This window comes from Schistocerca americana, chromosome 1 (genome assembly GCF_021461395.2).
Source record: "Schistocerca americana isolate TAMUIC-IGC-003095 chromosome 1, iqSchAmer2.1, whole genome shotgun sequence".
Taxonomy (NCBI): Eukaryota; Metazoa; Arthropoda; class Insecta; order Orthoptera; family Acrididae; genus Schistocerca; species Schistocerca americana.
This window is the reverse complement of record NC_060119.1, coordinates 1,014,308,996-1,014,326,818: the sequence shown is the minus strand read 5'-3', so window position 1 is coordinate 1,014,326,818 and position 17,823 is coordinate 1,014,308,996.

Genomic DNA, 17,823 nt, shown 5'->3' with positions numbered 1-17,823 from the left:
CAGATCAGATAATAAAAGGAATACAGCCCACTTGGACTATGTTTTCATTTTCAAAACACGACGAGGATCTATACCCCCACACAATAAAATTTTTAAAATAAATCTCGAATCTAACGTTCTAAATTACGGTATGGGCCTAAAGCGCTCCGAAACTTCCCGTATCCCCTCCACTTTGCTCCGCTATAGAGAAACAGTGGCCTAAAATCCGCCCTCCCTTCCCCCTGTGGGTGCAACATCATCATTTCGTTATCTGCCTTGCTGCAGGTTTAGATTTCATGGCCTATCCTCTGCTTTCCTCTTCATCATTTGGTACGTCTACTGACGTTATCCAGCATCGAGTGTGTTTTCTGCTCTTCCTTCTCTTCCGTGGAATAAACCCTGTAATTGTCTCTGCAAGAAGGCTATCTCTGCTAAAATTGTGTCCTATCCAGTTTATCCTCCATTTCTTCACCTTTAATAACATCTTCCGATCTTCTTCGATACTTTCCGGTACCTTCTCAGTCCCGGCTTTATCAATCTAGCTGATCGTCTCCATTCTAAGCCATATCCATATTTCACTAGCTTAAATTCTCCTGTCGCCTTGCTAGGTGCAGCAAGTGTAATGACTTTAGTGCATTAACTTCCTTTAGTGTTCGGCGAAATCGCTCCCAGTGACTGACACTGACTGACCATTGTTGCGGCTCCCCTTGATGCGACAACAGGCGACGACAGAGAGGTGCGCTTGCAGTGGTACGACCAACGTCAACACTAGATACACGAGTGACACATCGTGGTCGTTTTAGGTTGCAGATAGCGCTATTGCTACCTACATACGTTGTGCTACAATGTCAGTGCATTGCATATCCAAGCTTGTAGCACACAGCACGCAAGTTTGACATTTGTTGCATGTTACCATCATGATACTGTAATTTTAAAGGCCAGCAATGATCATTCCAGATGTCTGTGCAGATCCGACGAACCTGACGAGGAGAACACGGTATGTGCCATCACCCAATTTCACACGAATTCCGCTCAGTGGAAGAGGAGTCAAAATAAGCGACCACGTCTCTCGGCTTATTCGTAGATACTTGAACGTTTCTCAAAAAATTACGGTCAAAATTTTCGAGGTTTTCTTCCCCAAGTGCTTTATTTGTCTTTTACCTCCAGATACGCTGAGACGAAATGGTGGCTCAGTGGTTGGAGTCTCAGCTTCTTAATTTTGTGCCCAGTGTTCGAAACCCGATTAATATTTTTTATTTAATTTTATTTTATTCTTATCGTTTTAATTTATCTATCCACGTCCCAAAAGATACTACACGAATGTTTCTCATCAAATTAGAAAACACAACGGCGTTAAAATAATTGTGAAATTACAACTGGGTTTCAGAATAATCATTACACATTTCCTGTATAATATATATGCGTATAGTATGTTGAGACGTTACAATCTTTTTAAATTCTCATGTTCTGATATTTCAATCTCATATCATATCATATATTTTATTCAATATGTTTATTTTCCAGGTGGATTTGGTGCATTCCCTTAGACAGTAGCCGGCCGAAGTGGCCTGCGGTTCTAGGCGCTTCAGTCTGGAACCGCGGGGCCGCTGCGGTCGCAGGTTCGAATCCTGCCTCGGGCATGGATGTGTGTGATGTCCTTAGGTTAGTTAGGTTTAACTAGTTCTAAGTTCTAGGGGACTAATGACCTCAGAAGTGGAGTCCCATAGTGCTCAGAGCCATTTTGAACCTTAGATAGTACCAATCGTAAACACGTTCGAAACACAGATACACCAACAATTACGAGCGTCGCGTGAAGGCTGGTTCGCCACAGTAATATTTATTCGTACGTATCTCACTCGGGATAGAAACGTCGTTAACAATGGTGAAGATTTCGGGCGTTGGTTGCCAGTTAGCTGCAAACCATAAGTAACGGCTCACTTTCCCGAAAAATGGCCGCTGCAATTGATTATGAATCAAGATACCCTATAAAAAATTCACCGAAATCCATTTCAAAATCATTATCTCAGTCTTCTGTTTTTAGTTCATTCGTCTGACACCCAGTTGGTAGACAAATGAGGACAAAGTTACATCAATATACACGGGAAAAGATTCGTGTAGTTGTCTTCTATAAGCGTCACTATATAAAATAAAAACAAAAATAACGCAATAAACGGCTTTCGAAGACGGGCAGCAAAATTAAGCAGCGGCGACACTAGTATTTTGCCAACTTTCCTCTGAGTATATCAGCAGGTAAAAGGCACATAAAATAACTGGAAAATATCCCGAAATCTTTGACCATCATTTTTTTTTCAGGAACGGTCGAGCAACTACAGATAAGCCGAGACACGTGTACGCTTATTTTAACCCTCTTCCACTGGGCGAAGTTTCCGGGAAATCGGGTTATGGCATTTTCCGTGTTCTCCTCGTGTGGGAAAGGCCACGGAGAAGACATTAATTTTGATGTGTTTTTACGCTAGCAGTCAATGGCCAACAACACTCGCTGTTCACATCATCTACTAGTAGCATGCAAGCCAAGGTAATGAACACTCGCTGATAGGATTAAAAAACCTAATCAGGCAGGTAAGCCGCACTCATAACTGTAACAGCAATAAAATACGTTTAACCGTCGGGTTATATTGAAACAGGGCACGAACGAAGAGACCACCGGTCTTCATTTAGCGTAAACCATCATCTGCAGTGTAGTGATATCACAACGAACTAAAGCTTGCATCGACGTCCTATTTCGCGATAGAAAATTCGCTCATTCGACTACTTTGTCTTCCCGAATATGTTAGTATCAAACATTCATTCAAAAGCGAGTCGCTAGCCACATCTCAGTATGTGGCGATAAATACACACATCAAAAAAGTTTTGCATCACCACGGTTCCGACAGTTCCGGAACCTGTACAGAAAATTAGAAAAGAGATCAACATAAACATTGCTCATGAAAATCACACATCGCATGTTGTACCACCATACAGCGAGACCTTGAGAAGTCGTGGTTCACATTGTTGTACACACCAGTACCTCTAATACACAGTAACACGTCCTCTTGCATTCATGCATGCCTGTATTCGTCGTGTCATACTATCCACAAGTTCATCAAGGCATTTTACTCCAGATTGTCCCAGTCCTCAACGGGATTCAGGTTGATCCGTCAGAGTGGTTGGTGGGTTACGTCGTCCATAAACAGCCCTTTTCTATATATCCCAGATATGTTCGATAGGGTTCATGTCTGGAGAACATGCTGGCGACTCTAGTAGAGCGATGTCGTTATGCTGAAGAAAGTCATTCACAAGAAGTGCACGATGGAGGCGCGAATTGTCGTCCATGAAGACGAATGCCTCGTCAATATGCTGCCGATATGGTTGCACTATCGGTCGGAGGATGCCATTCAGTATCGTACAGCCGTTACGGCGCTTTCCATGACCACCAGCAGCGTACGTCGGCCCCACATAATGCCACCCCAAAACAGCAGGCGACCTCCACTTTGCTGCGCTTGCTGGGAAGTTTGTCTAAGGCGTTCAGCCTGACCGGGTTGCCACCAATCACGTCTCCGACAATTGTCTGGTTGAACACATATGCGACACTCATCGGTTAAGACAACGTGATGCCAATCCTGAGCGATCCAAAAGGCATGTTTTTGGGCCCATCTGTACCGCGCTGCGTGGTGTCGTGGTTGCAAAGATGGACCTCACTATGGACGTCGGGAGTGAAGTTTCGCATCAAACAGCCTATTGCGCAGTTTGAGTCGTAACATGACATCCTGTGGCTCTACGAAAAGCATTATTCAACATAGTGGCGTTGCTGTCAGGGTTCAACCGAGCCTTAATGCGTAGGTAGCTCTTGGGAGGCCTGAGCGAGGCACGTCATCGACATTTCCTGCCTCTCTGTATCTCCGCCACGTCCGAACAACATCGCTTTGGTTCACTCCGAGACGCCCGAACACTTTCCTTGTTGAGAGCCCTTCCTGGCACAAAGTAACAATGCGGACGCGATCGAACAGCGGTAATGACCGTCTAGGCATGGTTGAACTACAGAGAACACGAGCCGTGTACCTCCTTCCTGGTGGAATGACTGGAACTGATCGGATGTCGGACCCCCTCCGTCTAATAGGTGGTTCTGAGGCTTGGTTGTTCAAATCTTGGGGCGGTTTTAGTGACGTCTCTGAACATTCAAAGGGACTGTGTCTCTGATACAGTATCCACAGTCAACGTCTGTCTTCAGGAGTTCTGTGAACCGGGGTGATGCAAAACTTTTTTTGATATGTGTATAAGGCTCTGGAACACAATTAATGCAACCCAGTGTTGTGCTGCAGCCATTCCATTCTCTCAATATGTGGCGAAACATGGGCGGGCGGTACTCTAAACTGATTTCTTATCTGACATGATTATCTCGTCGAGAAACTGAGTGACACGTAGTGATTTATCAAGAGTCACACGAGAGGTGACAAACAAGATTTCTTGTAATACAGTTATACAACATATTCGTAGTACTCTTCAATCTCTTTTCGACTCTATTGCATCCTCCCGATTGGATGACAGAAAAACTTTATTTTACAGCCAGCATGATCTGGGGTCAACTCTTTGTAGTGCGATAAATAATGATGTCTCACGAGTGATAACTGCGCAATGACTGAAAACAAGTTTTTAATTAAGTATCTGAGAGTCTGTCCAGTTGCAAGTCTGATGCTTAAAGACAAGAAAAAACATAGTTGTTTTAGGCCTTACGTTTACAGTCATAGGTTATACGAATGACATGTGAATTCAATCAAGGAAAAGGGAACTACAGTAACAGACGATGGTCGAGATAAAGAAGAAGCAAAATTCAAACTACCAATAGAAAAGAAAGAGCTTCTAAAACAGATTAATTTGTTGCTATAGAATATACGAAGGTTGTTTCATAAAGAATTGTCATAGATATTTTCGGTCATAATTTCTTGCACTAGCATTTAATTCTACGATATTGTGTTAGCTTAACCCTTGCTCGGTGTCTGTGGTCTTCTTAGACTACAAAGAAACTGTTTTAACTGGGATGTAAGGTTCTGATCCTCCTCATCTGCTTTTTATGGACTTTTTATTATAACTGGGCAAAATATTTATAGTTATATCACGATTCTTAGTACAATAATTTTTAATTTTTGCAGTGGGGTCTGGAAATGTCCGAGGTGGCCAATATGTGATTTTCAATGTTATATTTCAACTTTATTACGAAAATAAAAACTTCGCACAATCTACCTTCTCAGATGGCTATTATAAGTCCATTACTGTAACCAGTTCGTAGAAAGTACATAGATATGCATTGCTGGACAAATTCACTGTTAGCAATTACGTGTAGTTTCAGTATTACGTGGTATTACAATTTATTCATAATGGATGATAATATACGCTTTGAAGGGGCTACAGTCTCGAGCAGGCTTTAGTAAATAATCACAAGAGTGATTGTGCTAATGAATCACTTTTTCAAAATCTGGATCAGAGCGATGATGCTGATGTGAGTACGATAGAGGAAGACATACATGTCGGCGATAAGGTGAATCTGAAGAAAAAGATAATAATTGTGTGGGCCGATGTGACCGAGCGGTTCTAGGCGCTTCAGTCTGAATCCACGCGACCGCTACGGTCGCAGGTTCGAATCCTGCCTCGGGCATGGATGTGTGTGATGTCATTAGGCTAGTTAGGTTTAAGTAGTTCTAAGTTCTAGCGGACTGATGACCTCAGATGTTAAGTCCGATAGTGCTCAGAGCCATTTCAATCAAGATGATACTTACACTACTGGACATTAAAATTGCTACACCAAGAAGAAATGCAGATGATAAACGGGTATTCATTGGACAAATATATTATACTAGAACTGATATGTGATTACATTTTCACGCAACTTGGGTGCATAGATCCTGAGAAATCAGTACCCAAAACAACCGCCTCTGGCCGTAATAAAGGGCTTGATAAGCCTGGGCATTGAGTCAAACAGAGCTTGGAGGGCGTGTACAGCTACAGCTGCCCATGCAGCTTCAACACGATACCGCAATTCAGCAAGAGTAGTGACTGGCGTATTGTGACGAGCCAGTTTCTCGGCCACCATTGACCAGACGTTTTCATTTGGTGAGACATCTGGAGAATGTGCTGGCGAGGACAGTAGTCGAACATTTTCTGTATCCAGTAAGGCCCGTACAGGACCTCCAACATGCGGTCGTGCTCTATCCTGCTGAAATGTAGGGTTTCGCAGGGATCGAATGAAGGGTAGAGCCACAGGTCGTAACACATCTGAAATCTAACGTCCACTGTTCAAAGTGTCAAAGTGCTGTCAATGCGAACAAGAGGTGACCGAGACGTGTACCCAATGGCATCCCATACCATCACGCCGGGAGATACGCCAGTATGGCGATGACGAATACACGGGTCCAATGTGCGTTCACCGCGATGTTGCCAAACACGGATGCGACCATCATAATGCTGTAAACATAACCTGGAGTCATCAGAAAAAATGACGTTTTGCCATTCTTGCACCCAGGTTCGTCGTTGAATACACCATCGCAGGCGCTCCTGTCTGTGATGCAGCGTCAAGGGTAACTGCAGCCATGGTCTCCGAGTTGATAGTCCATGCTGCCGCAAACGTCGTCGAACTGTTCGTGCAGATGGTTGTTCTCTTGCAAACGTCACCATCTGTTGACTCAGGGATCGAGACGTGGCTGCACGATCCGTTACAACCATGCGGATAAGATGCTGTCATTTCGACTGCTAGTGATACGAGGCCATTGGGATCCAGCACGGCGTTCCCTATTACCCTCCTGAACCCATCGATTCTATATTCTGCTAACAGTCATTGGATCTCGACCAACGCGAGCAGCAATGTCGTGATACGATAAACCGCAATCGCAATAGGCTACAATCCGACCTTTATCAAAGTCGGAAAGGTGATGGTACGCATTTCTCCTCCTTACACGAGACATCACAACAACGTTTCACCAGGCAACGCCGGTCAATTGCTGTTTGTGTATGAGAAATCGGTTGTAAGCTTTCCTCATGTCAGCACGTTGTAGGTGTCGCCACCGGCGCCAACCTTGTGTGAATTCTCTGAAAAGCTAATCATTTGCATATCACAGCATCTTCTTCCTGTCGGTTAAATTTCGCGTCTGTAGCACGTCATCTTCGTGGTGTAGCAGTTTTAATGGCCAGCAGCGTATGTTCAATACACCTACTCTTGTATCTAGAAGTGGGCAGTACCACCTGATTTCCAAGCAGGCTCCCTGGAAATATAATTCGGAAACTGTACATTCTCCACGTCACCTTTCACCACATTTATAGACGGGGACATACAGCCTCAGACTTTTTATCAAGATCACATGCTTACCGTAATAGTAATATACATCAGTAATAGTGCAAAGACAGTAAAATTCTACACCAATATCTCGAATGCTGGATTGAACTTGACTCTATAGAACTACAGTCATTCTTTGGTCCACTGATTATATCTGTTTTCATACAAGGCATGTGGGAAACCCTTGAATGGATTCTGGTTAGATGAGTATGGCTTACCTATTTTCCGAGCCACAACGAGCTTTCCAAGTCTTTGATATCAGTTCGATGACAAACTTACAAGGCAAGAAAGAAAAGTTGTTTCTGTATCAAAAGCAGTACCTTATGTGGACAGTGTTTGAAATGTTCGGTGATACATGCATTTCGTTTTATATTCCGTATACTAAAGTGGATGACCACCTGTTTACTTTGAGGGAACGGTGCCCATTCAAAGTGTACATTTCTTCAAGAACTGGAAAGCATACGATAAAGACTGTGAGACCAATTATCTCATAAATGCACAACTGTATACAGGAAAATCTGCTGAAGAAAAGATAAATTAGCCAAGGGAAACGACTGTTACATTATTTAGTTGCTCACCTCAGGGGAGGTGGTAGGATCATTACCAATGATAATGTTTTTACAAGTTTGCAACTTAATTGCACCATGCAACAATGGAGGTTTGATATCAACAATGTGAATGGGTGTCACAATAAGTCATTATCATTTTTTTTAAATTTTTACATTTTATTGCCATATAGTTGCTAAGATCTCTTTGGAGCCAAAAAAGACACCATGCATATAGTATGGGAGGGTTAATGTGCAACAAACACGCCGTAGTACCTTCATTTTTGGCATTCCTCGGTTTCCGCCTGTGAGAGGCAGCCAAGCTGAGACGTGTTCAGGGTCGCCTAACGCAACTGTGGAGTGACGAGTGATGGACTACGTGCAGCTTCGAAATTCTGCTTTCGTCTCAACAAACCTTCAGTTGAGTCCTCTGCAATGTTACAGAGACATATGGTGAGAGTCTGTTGTTCCCTTCAGCACAGCTCGTAGATAGTTTAAATTTCTTAAAGAGAGGAGCCCATAAATTTCAAAGGAAGGTAGACCCGGCGTTCGAGTTACTGCTCTTACTGAAGAAAACATCAACGTCATTCCTGTCATTAAGGGGACATTGTACTTGAAATTCGTTGAAATTTGACATTTTCTGTTTTCTACTCCATAATGTACTTTGGACTTTTCTGGACATTTTGATGTATAATCAGACAATTGTGAGACCTTCAAATAATATTTTGAATGTTAACGAGTGACTGCAAATTTCGCGACTAGTGGAACTACACAGTCTATAACGCTGTGAATTGCTTTGTTTCGTGCCTACTGCTACGTCTCAGAAGTTGGCATTACTAATAAACAAATCAATCCTTTCTTTCTGGTACTAGTTTTCGTTGAAAGTAGTGTGATTAACGGGTATTTCTGTGGTAAGCTAACTTCTATTACTTTTTATGCGTAAATAAAATGACTGAGTGTAAAATTAACTTCAAGAAACGCAAATTGGCGGGTAACATCTATCTGAGACCTGCATTTTCTTCTGAAGCACTTGAAAACACTTGTGCTAGCAGTGAAGTAAACTACGATAATATTTCTGAAGTGACCACACCCCCTGGTGCATCGAAAAGGAAAGTAGCTTTAGAAACTGGCGACAGTGGTAAAAGTGATGACTTTGGCGGTAATAGAGGCAATCAAACCTATTTACAGAGATCTGGCAAATCCTGAGGTACTAAAGAAGTGTTTACATGGGAAGACCCAGAACATGAATGAGTCCTTCAATAATGTTGTATGGTGCCGTGTGCCTAAAAAGGTATTTGTTGGGCTTATGACTCTAAAGTTAGCAGTGTCTGATGCTGTAATAACTTTTAATGGTTGGAACTATGAAAGACTTAAGGTTCTGGAGAAGTTAGGGTAAGATTTGGACAGAACACAGATAAAGGACTGCGGGAATTGGATGAGCTTCGTGTACGTGAAGCAGAGTTAGCTGCTCAGCAAATGACAAAAGAAGCAAGAAAGAAGAGGAGGAGGCAAGCACTGGGTTGTTGTGACAGAGATGCATGAAACCAGTCTTAGGACTGAAGACCACGACAACATGAACACAAAGTCACGAAAATAATCGTTTTCCTTCTCACATTGATGTACAGTTTGATTCCTTGGTGATGTTAGGCCTACGTACTTTCAGAGATGATGGAGAAGGGTAAATGTATCAGTCTGAGGTGAACAGCCCAAGTCAGAAAACGGTGGCGTCCAAAGTTACTAGCGAAAATCGTTTTGATACCTCTGATAGCAGATCTCTTCCACTATAAGTTCTTTGCTTCCCTTTTTTGCGAGGAGGTAGTATGGAACAAAATAAGAAAAACGTCCAGTAAACATGGGCTCTAAAGTGCATACCTTAATGGTTATGAGCATTTGTTCATCTTTGGCACACTGAAACACGTCTCTTCTACTAAACTAGTGCTCACACCTCTTAATGTATGGCCGCGAGGGGTAGTTGTGCGGTCTAGGGCGCCTTGTCACGGTTCGCGCGGCTCCCCCCGTCGGAGGTTCAAGTGGTTCAAATGGCTCTGAGCACTATGGGACTCAACTTCTGAGGTCATCAGTCCCATAGAACTTAGAACTACTTAAACCTAACTAATATCTCACCAATGCCCGAGGCAGGATTCGAATCTGTGACCGTAGCGGCCGCGCGGTTCCGGACTGTAGTGCCTAGAACCGCTCGGCCACCATGACCAGTGTCGGAGGTTAGAGTCCTCCCTCGGGCATGGGTGTGTGCGTCGTCATTAGCGTAAGTTAGTTTAAGTTAGATTAAGTAGTGTGTAAGCGCAGGGACCGATGATCTCAGCAGTTTGGTCCCATAGGAACTTACAACAAATTTCCAATTTCTTAATGTATGCTTTTTAGAGCCTACGTTACCTGACAAATTTTCTTGTTTTGTTCCATGTTACCTCCTCCCAAAATATGGAAAGCAAAGGGATTGCAGTAGAAGTGGTTCACTGTCAGAGGTATCAGAATGATTTTCGCTTATAACGTAGGACCCCATCGTTTCTGGACCCGGGTCCCTTATCTCAAATTGACACATCGTTCCTGAAAGACTGCAACATCATCACGGAATCACACTGTATATTGCAGAGTATATATTCAAGGCAACAATGCCCGCTTTCATCAACAGAAAAGAAGGCTTATAAATTAGTCTAGCACTTGACACTCTCAACAAAGTCGATGCCTGGAGTGCTATTCTTTACTGAACAGAAGGACTGGTATCAGTGACGTCACCACTGGTAGCACGGATATGAGGAACAGTGACCTAATGGCCTCACCTGCATATCGACTCGTGTATGTCATCCACCCATGTTTCACTGACAGAGCTCGCAAAACTAACAGTTCGGGCCATCAATCGACAACACATTTTATACAGGTTGGAGTACGGCAAGGAAGCACCCTAGGGTCCCTACTGTTTAATGTCCACATTAATCATCTTCCAACACACTGGGCCTGGTGGTCTAGTGCCAAAGCCCGTGCCTGTAAACAGAGAGGGCCTGGTCGGACAATAGAAGCTTTCTGTCTGTCTTTAACCTAACCTCCACCTCTCAACGATGTGAGGAGGCGCCAGGAACGACATCATTCCGATGAACCATTCCCCAGTTGGATTACTGGTGTAGGTTAGGGGCAAGCAAGTCGCCAAAGGGGCGCCCAGTCGAAAGGACTTCCATTCGGCCCTCGAGCAAGACGTGTTTTTCAATTATACATAACAGGAAGGTCAACAGAAACGGCATAAACATTCTGATACAGGACTGCAAATGATAATACACAGGAAATTTTCCATCGCCCATTCTTGGCTAGGGGAAAGATTGATTAGGATACGTGTAAGGCAGTTATGTTAATTCACACCCACTACTCAAACGCATACATTGCACCTAAAGCACACTACACGTACATCCAACATGATTTTCTGATAAAGTCGAATATTTCGATGAAAGTTCCTGACTGATTAAAACTGTGTACCAGACTGGGACTCCAAATCGAAACTTTTGCCTTTTGGGTGTAAACGCTCTAGTGACTGAAATATCTGATCCCTGGATAGCTCAGTATCCAAGAATGAAAAACAAAGTTTTTCTCTGGCTGCTCACTAGCTATAGCAACTACTCAATCAGCCAGAAAACCAAAATGAGTCATGCAGATTACTGGCATTACCTAACAGCAGAGCACAATAAACTACTACATTGCAAAAAAATTGTTCAAATGGCTCTGAGCACTATGGGACTTAACATCTGTGGTCATCAGTCCCTTAGAACTTAAAACTACTTAAACCTAACTAACCTAAGGACATCACACACATCCATGCCCGAGGCAGGATTCGAACCTGCGACCGCAGCAGTCGCGCGGTTCCGGACTGAGCGCCTAGAACCGCCAGACCACCGCGGTCGGCTACTACATTGCACCAAATACAAAGATACTGGCCCATGAAAGTAGTATTTATAAGTTTTTGCGGTTCCTGCGGAATAAAAATTTCTATTTTCTGTTTTCTTTGCTGAAAAGCAGATTCACAGTGGCAGGGATAGATTTATTTGTTCATAAGAAACGAATTTTAATTTCAATGAGAACATTTTTCTTACGAGCAGAAATCGTATCTCTGTCTTAAGAAAGTAAGTTTAACATTTATTTAAAAAATGTAAAAAGTCTGTTGAATACCGGTAGCCTAGCCGGCCGGAGTGACCGAGCGGTTCTAGGCACTACAATCTGTAACCGCGCGACCGCTACGGTCGCAGGTTCGAATCCTGCCTCGGGCATGGATGTGTGTGATGTCCTCAGGTCAGTTAGGTTTAAGTAGTTCTCAGTTCTAGGGGACTGATGACCTCAGACGTTAAGTTCCATTGTGCTCAGAGCCATTTGAACCATTTTGAACCGGTAGCCTAAACATAAAAGTTCCGGGTTCGAGGCCCGGTTCGCCAACAATTTTAATCTGCCAGGAAGTTTCCCATCAGCGCACACTCAGCTACAGAGAGAAAATTCGTTCTGGAAATGTCTAATAGTTGGTTGGATAAGAAACTGCCTATGGCAGCTGTACTCCCATGATAAACACAGGTTCCATCAGGGAACATAACAACACCAAATGCAAATGTAGCCCGGACGCTAAATAAACTATGAAGCTCGTTTTACAACAAAAGTGATTTATCTCATAACGACTTCGGTGCATTACATGGATGAAACCGCTTCACTTTCCCAAGGAGACAGCGACGCGCTACAAAGATGGAAGCATTCCCATTAATGACAGTTCCCTTCGTATTTCCATCATGGCGGTCAAGAATTTCAGCTTCCCATGACTTCCCATGCAAACTTTTTCTCCTGCCCTAGCCTCGGCTTTTCCATAAATTTTCTGGATACAGCACTTTTCTAAGATGCGACCATATTATTTAGTGGACAATATCGCAGTTCCTTAGCTCAGTAAACTACACTACTGGTCATTAAAATTGTTACACCACGAATATGACGTGCTACAGTCGCGAAATTCAACCGACAAGAAGAAGATGCTGTTATATGCAAATGATTAGCGTTTCAGAGCATTCACACAGTGTTGGCGCCGGTGCCGATACCTACAACGAGCTGACATGAGGAAAATTTTCAACCGATTTCTCATACACAAACAGCAGTTGACGGGCGTTGCCCGGTGAAACGTTGTTGTGGTGCCTCGTGTAAGGAGGAGAAATGCGTACCATCACGTTTCCGACTTTGATAAAGGTCGGATTGTAGCCTATCGCGATTACGGTTTATCGTATTGGTCGAGATCCAATGACTGTTAGCAGAATATTGAATCGGTGGGTTCAGGAGGGCAATACGGAACGCCGTGCTGGATTCCAACGGCCTCGTATCACTAGCAGTCGAGATGACAGGCATCTTATCCGCATGGCTGTAACGGATCGTGCAGCCACGTTTCGTTCCCTGAGTGAACAGATGGGGACGTTTACAAGACAACAAACATCTGCACGAATAGTTCGATGACGTTTGCAGCAGCATGGACTATCAGCTCGGAGACCATGCCTGCGGTTACCCTTGACGCTGCATCACAGATAGGAGCGTCTGCGATGGTGTACTCAACGATGAACCTGGGTGCACGAATGGCAATACGTCATTTTTTCGGATGAATCCAGGTTCTGTTTACAGCAACATGATGGTCGCGTCCGTGTTTGGCGACATCGCGGAGAACGCGCATTGGAAGCGTTTATTCGTCATCGGCATACTGACGTATCACCCGGCGTGATGGTATGGGGTGCCATTGGTTACATGTCGCGGTCACCTCTTGTTCGTATTGACGGCACTTTGAACAGTGCACATTACATTTCAGATTTGTTACGACCCGTGGCTCTACCTTTCATTCGTTCCCTGCGAAACCCTACATTTCAGCAGGATAATGCACAACCGCATGTTGCAGGTCCCGTACGGGCCTTTCTGGATGCAGAAAATGTTAGACTGCTGCCCTAGCCAGCACATTCTCCAGATCTCTCACCAATTGAAAAAGTCTGGTCAATGATGGCCGAGCAACTGGCTCGTCACAATACGCCAGTCACTACTCTTGATGAACTGTGGTATCGTGTTGAAGCTGCGTGGGCAGCTGTACCTGTACTGGCCACCCAAGCTCTGTTTGACTCAATGTCCAGGCGTATCAAGGCCGTTATTACGGCCAGAGGTGGTTGTTGTGGGTACCGATTTCTCAGGATCTATGCACCCAAATTGCATGAAAATGTAATCACATGTCAGTTCTACTATAACATATTTGTTCAATGAATACCCGTTTATCATCTGCATTACTTCTTGGTGTAGCAACTTTTATGGCCAGTAGTTTATATACTAATCTGTGTGTGACAGAGATGACAGAAGAGAATTCTATAGTGATCACTGTACAAGTTCCAAAGTGGAAGAGCGCCACAGTTAAATGAAACATGGGTTCAAATGGTTCAAATGGCTTTAAGCACTATGGGACTTATCTTCTAAGGTCATTAGTCCCCTAGAACTTAGAACCACTTAAACCTAACTAACCTAAGGACGTCACACACTTCCATGCCCGACGCAGGATTCGAACCTGCGACCGCAGCGGTCGCGCGGTTCCAGACTGTAGCACCGAGAACCGCTCGGCCACTGAAACATGGGAGATAGTGCCACGTCAGTATATTGTCCGAACCGAACCGATGTTTTGTAGAGGCCAGGATCGAGTACATGGATAGTGATTCTTGGATCATCATCCCATTTCTTCAACGTGTCGGCAAGTTGTCTGGTTTTGGCAATGTTAGTGGCAGAGGGTAGCAGGATGCCCTACCTGTCGCCACCTTTTCCCCATCCCTTTTTCTCTCCCTCCCCCTCCCTCAGAACCGCATTTGTGTACTCCAAATGTCTACGTAGATGTTTGAGAATCTTGTAACCGAAGCGGGACGTGCCTATCATCCAGGTATTCACCTAGTGAGACGTGGTAAACCGCCTAAAACCACATCCAGGTTGAAACTTCCTGTCAGATTAAAACTGTGTGCTGGATCAAGATTCGAAATCGAGACCTTTGCCTTTCGCGGGTAAGCGCTCTACCAACTGAGCTATCCAAGCACGACTCTCTCTCCGTCCTCACAGCTTTAATTCCGCCAGTACCTCGTCTCCCACCTTCCAAATTTCGCAGAACCTCTCTTGTGAACCTTGCAGTACTAGCACTCCTGGAAGAAATGTGATTGTGGAAACATCCCCCATGTCTAAGCCATGTCTACGCAATATCCTTTCTTCCAGGAGTGCTAGTTCCGCAAGGTTCGCAGGGGAGCTTCTGCGAAGTATGGAAGGTAGGGGACGAGGTACTGGCGGAATTAAAGCTATGAAGACGGGGCGTGAGTCGTGCCTGGGTAGCTTAGTGGCAGAGCACTTCCTCGCGAAAGGCAAAGGTCCCGAGTTCGAGTCTCAGTACGGCACACAGTTTTAATCTACCAGGAAGTTTCATATCAGCGCACACTCCGCTGCAGAGTGAAAAAGTCATTCTGGCACAGCCAGGTTGGCCAGCACACCCGCCTTTTTCGTTAATTCCGCGTGCGGAATCGATTCGCGGCCGATGCTCCTCCCCGAATCACGGAAGCTGCGTGCTAATGCGCGCAGCTACTCAAGCATATTTTAGAATAGTGGAAAGTATGCATGGAAATAAAATTTTAAAAAAGGGGCACGATAATGTGTAGACAGTACTTGGCAAAGACCGAGCAGCACGTGGCCGAAAGTTCGTGTAGTTTCTACTCTTTGACGTAGTTGGAAGTCAGTGAAGAGCTTATTGGATGTAGGTTACGAATTCAACAGTTTCGGAATACTTACAGTTAAGATTTATACAGCGTAAAAATGCAGCCATGGTCTTCAGTACTGAACAGCAACGAATACCGGATGCTTGCATGCATAGCTGAAAGAACTGACACGGTTCACGATCCACAACTGCACGAAGTACTTTCGAAATTAATTCGCTGATTGCGATTTCCTTGATGTCAGCTGCGTTAGGCATAGGTCTACTTCCCGAGAGTGACATGAAGCTGTGTGCCTGCTCGTGACTCGAACTTGGATCGCGATAATTTCCATAGGTCACTATTGGGTAGTAGATCTGTACCTAATACAGGTAATGTCAAGTAAATCGCAATCGGCGAATAAATCTTAAAGAAAACCTGACGGCTGTTTGTGGGAGAACACAAATGTGACCACTAATGACTCTTCGGAATGAAGCGAAACATATTTTACAGAGTTAAACTAATTGTGATTTTACAAGACGTCTTAACTACGATGACGCAAAATCGCTACGTCAACTAATAAACCGGAACCGACTGCTATCCTGCTCCTGTAATTCCCGTGTTGCTTTTACAATTTAAACTGACATGTTTTGCTGATTTTGAAGGAGGTAACTGGATGACAGAAATATTTTCTGAATTTATAATAGTGCAATAACTTATCAAGTGGTGTAAACGAAGCTGTCATCTAGGCTACTACGTATTTTCACAGTACTCCAGTGGCGCTCTATTATTCTACAACTCCCAAGGTTACTTCTGGCGTCAAAAATGCCGAAGTAATGGGTCAGTCATATCTTCCTGTCCTTGCACAAGATGCCGCAGTCACTACCGGGAAAGCCGTGATACCTGACGTCCTTTCCCTGAATCCTGCTTGTAACGTTAGCAATCGTAATTGTTTCCGTAGAAGATGCGCACGGCCAGAAAGACTACACCATCTGATTCACCGTGCTGACGTACGCCTGGGCCGTGGGAACTTCTTCAGAACAGAGGGGAATACAACCACTCTGTCCTCTACATATACACCTATATCAACACTCCGCAACCTATTCATTGTACAGCGCATGGCGGAGGATACATCGTGCCAGTATTATCAGTTTTCTTTCCTAATCCATTCGTGTACTCTTTTTCTCGTAATCCCTGTGTCAGATATGCGTTTATGATAGCATAATGGCGTAAAGTCACATTCGTTAACTAAATTTTTCAGGCGGATTAAGCGAGATCTACGTCGTCTTTCTTCCAACTTCTTAACTTACCATTTAAGTTCTCAAGTATTTCTCTTAAACTTTCATGTGGACAATATCGACCTATAACGATTCTTGCAGCACATCTTTGAAATCGTTTGATTTCTGTTGTCGTAGAAACAAGTTGGTACGACCTCTATGCACAGGAGCCGTAACCTAGAATTCGTCGCACTGAGAGCTTTTATGCGATTTCCTTTATACATAAACCACATCTTCCCAGAATACTTCCAAAATGTCTAACCTTTCATTCCCCTCACCTGATAGTGAGTTACATGATTACTTTTCATACTTTTCTTAGTATTACCCCTACATATTTATACGATATGATGTGCTCGAGATGTTCGCCATTAACCTTGCAACCAGATAAGGTAAAAGCGGGATGGATGCTGCACATTTTTTCAAATTGATTTTTGTCAATATATATAAACACTTAAATCGCAATAAATTTGGACAAGACTGGTGTTTGAACACTGTATATTGTTACAGAAATTATCGTATTTCATAAAACTTTGTAACAAAGGAACATTCTTATGGTATAAAATGACTTGTAAATTTCAAGAAAATATTAAATGGTCGGCAGGTTACCGCAGAAGGGAGGAGCAGATGGCCGATTGCAAAAGACACTAAAAATGACATTCAGTCTGAGTTTTGTTCTTAAATTTTATTTTTAAATCGTCCTCACAAGCAGCACATATTCTCCTAGAGAGTGCATGATCCACGAAGCCATCTAGAACATCCTACACACTGAATCCAATCTGAGGTAGACGACTTTTCCTGATCAAGTTCAAGGCACTCTACACATTCTTTTTCTACAAAAATTTAATTCGGTGGAACAACTTCTGTGTAGGTAAATGTCATCATCATCTTCTTCTGAAATTGTGTCTTCAAACAGAAGCTTCTTTGGCGATGTTTTTCCCTCTGGTTTTGGGGATTTGATTTCTTTTAGGTGCTACATTTGTAAGTAGGCTGTTTAG